General features: G+C 26.2%; 2 non-coding genes across 2 annotated transcripts; both read right to left on the bottom strand.

Annotated features, from left to right (window-relative positions):
* Positions 1–595: 595 nt before the first annotated feature.
* Positions 596–714, bottom strand: LOC145848570 (5S ribosomal RNA). The gene has a single exon (XR_014372041.1). It is a non-coding gene; the product is annotated as a 5S ribosomal RNA (ribosomal RNA).
* Positions 715–3,569: 2,855 nt separating this feature from the next.
* Positions 3,570–3,688, bottom strand: LOC145848581 (5S ribosomal RNA). Its single transcript, XR_014372050.1, has one exon. It is a non-coding gene; the product is annotated as a 5S ribosomal RNA (ribosomal RNA).
* Positions 3,689–4,795: the final 1,107 nt, after the last annotated feature.

The raw sequence follows: 4,795 nt of genomic DNA, 5'->3' as shown, positions 1-4,795 counted from the left end.
TCTGTAAATTGTGTTGGTTCTATTCAAGTACTCTCCTTGTTTGTTTTGTTTTAGTTGTATTTATTTTTAGATACTAGCACATTCAATACACATAATAAAGTAAACCAAATAAACTCTATTAATTTAAACTAAGTACAAATACATTAAGTTAATACAAAACTTTAAAAGCTTTTGCTAGTATCTGTTGGTAACAGTAAATAACTTATTATGACTCACAATACAAAAGTGCAAAATTTATTTTCGTTTGATTTTTCAAGTAGCCACGCTTTTATTTGTTTTTGGACAAAAAGACTTTAAAGTTTTAGTATAAAAGACTATTGTATTAATTTTAACTCAGAAAATTGTACTCTACAAGATGGTGCCATTATTTTTTCGATATCTCAAACTGGTCAAACCACTTTTTTAGCGCTCTAATTGGTTTAAACAGCAAATAAGCAAACAGCAAATAACGTTATCTGATTGGCTAAGGTTTTTGTTTGCTAATAACTAGAATTTTCTTTTCTTTTAAGCGTTAAAGAAATGTAAATAAACGAGTAATAAGTATAAATAGGTCAGAAAGAAAAATAGTACAAAAAAGATGAATTCAAAAAGCAAAGGCCTACGGCACGTGGTATTCCCAAGCGGTCACCCATCTAAGTACTAACCACGCCCGACACTGCTTAACTTCCCAGATCGGACGAGATGGGGTGTACTCAGTGTGGTATGGTCGTAGGCGTTTGAAGGCGTTTACAAGCCTTTATAAACCCTTCGGTTTATTTAAAAAACCTATTTGCACTTGATTTACAATCAATTTGATATTTTAAAATTATTCCTTATAAAATTTTAACCTGAATTAACTTTTTTTTTGTTTTTTTAATCAACAGTTACTCCCAAACTGTACTAAAACTGTATTGTAACTGTACAAAAGTGTTTGTTTAAATAATTGTTATCTATAAATTACCTAAGACCAGGAAAAGTAGAAGTAAAGTTTATTGAATTATTAAATAAATAAAATAAAATCGTAAAATAAAATAATACAATATGTTTACAATTTGTCATTGATCTATCCATTTATGTTATTGCATTACAAATACAAACATTGCATACATTCAAGAGTATTATTCATCAATCTTTTCAATATAATAAGTTTTAAATTTATATTTATTTTTAAATAATTCCTGACATTTTAGATTACCTGAGATTTTTTTTTAATTAAATTAATTTTAGTAATTAAATACTTGACGTTCTATTTTGTTTAATTTGATAACTCAACCATGTTTATTTTTTTTACTAATTTAAAAGAACTATTAAACTAAAAGACATTACATACAGCTTCTAAAAGTTTTAAACACCTTAAAAAATATTATTATTTTAAAGATATATTAAAGAACTAAACAGATATTACTCCTAAAAAATCTTGTTAATAATATATAAAAAGTACTCAAAGTCAGACTCGGAAATATATATACTGTTGTATATCTTACTTGAAGTTCACTGTAATTGACACTGTATAACAAAATTATAAAAATCAACCTATTTATATAGCAAAATATTTCTTTATCTTTGTCGTGGCGCGGTGGGTCAGTGGTCTTATCAGCTGACTCATAAGCAGAAGGTTGTAAGATCGAATCCCGCTAGTCGTCACGAAACACCACTATCGTTCAATGTTCGGGCTTCAAATTCTTTGAGATTATACTGTACTATTTATCTATCTAACTAATCTATCTAACAAATGTTGTTCAATCTAGGTTGTGGGTACTTGGGTCGAGTAATGCCTTTGACTTACAATCTGTTGTGGATTGACAATATTCCTCTATCTATCATTAAACAAATCTATCTAATAAATGTTGTTCAATCTAGGTTGTGGGTACTTGGGTCGAGTAATGCCTTTGACCTACAATCTGTTGTTGATTGTCAACATTCCTCTATCTATCAATAATGATTATATTCAATAATAAATGTTGATTAATTCAGTTGTAAGAAAACCAGTGCGCTGGTTAGGTTGGGTAAGGCCTTCGACTTACAATCTTGGGGATTATCAACGTTCATCACAAGTACAGTAACGATCTCATTGAATTTCCAGTTGGAACATAGGATTGTAGTGGTGGCCTACTTTGTAGGTTTTTTGCCTAGTTTGTTTTTTGCCTAGTAGTGTTTGCCTAGTTTGACAAACTATAGTATATATATTGTATAACTTTACTTGTATTATTTTTTATTTAAATTACTACTTATTATTAAAGAATTAAATTTTTTTAGAAAAAAAAACTATGTATTTTAACTAATGCTTATATTATATGTTTTGTTTTATTTTTATTCAAACTTACTTTAAACCTCTGTATTTTTTATACAATACGATTAAACTATATAACAGAAAAATAATTAAATAATCAAACTATTGAATAAGCAGTTAATTAGTGTGTTTTTTTATGCTTCTTTCATTTTTAACTTACTTGTTAACCATATTTCTTTTATTAAAGTATAAAACTAACAGTTACTAAAATAAAATAATCATAAAGTCAATACACAAAACACTAACTTTTTATAATTTAAATATGCAAACATGAATATAGTTATGAATCTATTATTTATTCAAATAGAATTATTCAAAGCTTATAATTATAAAGCTTTTGTATAATGTTTCAATTACAGTGAACTTTAAGTAAGATAAGTTTTTTTTTTTGTAATAACTACAAAATTGGTATTTTAGTTTATTATTAGTAACTAAATACTTATATTTATTATATTTAAAAAAAAACATCTATACTAACTCTAATTTCAAAGCATATTAAATACAAATTTTACCAACTAAATATTTATTTTTATTTTAATTATTATAACTTTCAAACATAAGCTTGTATACCTTATATACCTATATACCTCATATAGTAGGCTTGACATAACATAACATTATTTAATTCTTTTTGTTTGAAATAAACTCATTTAGTTATTAGTAAATTACAACATAAATGTTTATAACAATATAACTAAGATTTAGCTTTTGAGTTAGTAAACTTTGATATGTTTCTTTTAATAGTTTAATAATCTTTATTTAAGTTCAAGCAAAATTGCTATATATTTAATACACATACAAAAGTAAACTAAGTAAACGTAATTCAATAGTTTCTATTAAGTAAAAGTAATTACAAATACATTAAGTTAATACAAAACTTTAAAAAGCTTTTGCTAGTATCTGTTGGTAACAGTAAATAACTTATTATGACTCACAATACAAAAGTGCAAAATTTATTTTCGTTTGATTTTTCAAGTAGCCACGCTTTTATTTGTTTTTGGACAAAAAAACTTTTAAGTTTTAGTATAAAAGACTAATTGTATTAATTTTAACTCAGAAAATTGTACTCTACAAGATGGTGCCATTATTTTTTCGATATCTCAAACTGGTCAAACCACTTTTTTAGCGCTCTAATTGGTTTAAACAGCAAATAACGTTATCTGATTGGCTTACGTTTTTATTTGCTAATAACTAGAATTTACTTTTCTTTTAAGCGTTAAAGAAATGTAAATAAACGAGTAATAAGTATAAATAGGTCAGAAAGAAAAATAGTACAAAAAAGATGAATTCAAAAAGCAAAAGCCTACGGCACGTGGTATTCCCAAGCGGTCACCCATCTAAGTACTAACCACGCCCGACACTGCTTAACTTCCCAGATCGGACGAGATGGGGTGTGCTCAGTGTGGTATGGTCGTAGGCGTTTGAAAGCGTTTACAAGCCTTTATAAACCCTTCGGTTTGTTTAAAAAACCTATTTGCACTTGATTTACAATCAATTTGATATTTTAAAATTAATCCTTATAAAATTTTAACTTGATGTAAGTATTTTTTTTATTAAAACCTTTTTTTTTGGTGTTTTAATTACAATTACTCCCTGTAACTTTATTTAAGACTTTGTTTAAAAGATTGTTAACTATATTCTATATTAAATACTATGATTAGAAGTAAAGTTTATTAAGTGATTAAACTAAATAAAAAACAATGTTAAAATAAACATGTTGTGTTTAGTTTGTTTTACTATTTCTCATTGTTCTATTTATAGATGGTTTTGTTTTACTTCAAGAATATTTATAGTTAGTTTCTAAAGAATATCTCATACTACATCAGATTTTACGATTAACTTAATTTTAGGTAATAAAATATTTGACGTTTAATTTAATAACTCATCTATGTTTATGTTATAAAATAATAGTATCTAATACACATACATTATAATATAATAATATGTATAACTAGTTGTTTTACTTTAAAATGAATAATTAAGTGGAAGAATTAAAAGAACTCACATTTTTGAAGAGAGCGTGGAAAACCAGAATAGTCTTTTAAAACATTTATTAAATTATCGATAAATATAGAATACAATAGAATTAAACATATAAACGTAACTGTGGTTGCTTAGAAACTGAACAAGAAAATTTTTAATAAAAATATAAAATAGTTATTATATAGAATTAAAATAAAATAAAAGTAATATAAATTATATTTTTAAACTAAATAACAATTCACGAGCAATATTAGCGCATATCAGAGTATGAGTTTATAATAAAGGAATTGCTTCCTTGATGTTGATACTTACCTTATTCAAATAGAATACATTTTCAGCAATCAGGCTTGTGTTTATCTTAGCGCGCGTAACACAACGTTTGTGGGTTTTGGCACACTTTTGTCGATAGTGGGCGCCCCGCCTTTTAAGTACAGAAATTTCGGGAATTTTCGATTTTCGGAATTCTGACTCGACAGATCGTTTTTGTTTGGTCCAGAGACCCCGTAAAAAATTTTTCAGCCCATTTGAAGCATGATGAAAAAA

The sequence above is a fragment of the Thalia democratica genome, unplaced genomic scaffold (assembly GCF_965202585.1).
Source record: "Thalia democratica unplaced genomic scaffold, ktThaDemo2.hap1.1 HAP1_SCAFFOLD_1540, whole genome shotgun sequence".
Classification (NCBI taxonomy): domain Eukaryota; kingdom Metazoa; phylum Chordata; class Thaliacea; order Salpida; family Salpidae; genus Thalia; species Thalia democratica.
This window is presented reverse-complemented; position numbering and strand designations above follow the sequence as displayed.